Raw genomic sequence first — 240 nt, forward strand, 5'->3', positions numbered from 1 at the left:
ATGAAAATGTCCCTTTATGAGGTTTTATAACATTAATATGAGTTCCCCTAGCCTGCCTATGGTCCCCCAGTAGCTTTAATTGGCGTTAGGTTTTAAAACGAGCACTAGCTATCCTGCTCTGCCTTTGAAAAAACAAAGCTCAGACGTATACATTTTCCCCCGTATGTCGTCATATGTGGCCATGTTACCTCCCCTTCTCTGCTTTTCCCAATGGGCTATGACCGTGCTAGCGCCAAGTGT

Source organism: Gadus chalcogrammus, chromosome 3 (assembly GCF_026213295.1).
Source record: "Gadus chalcogrammus isolate NIFS_2021 chromosome 3, NIFS_Gcha_1.0, whole genome shotgun sequence".
Taxonomy (NCBI): Eukaryota; Metazoa; Chordata; class Actinopteri; order Gadiformes; family Gadidae; genus Gadus; species Gadus chalcogrammus.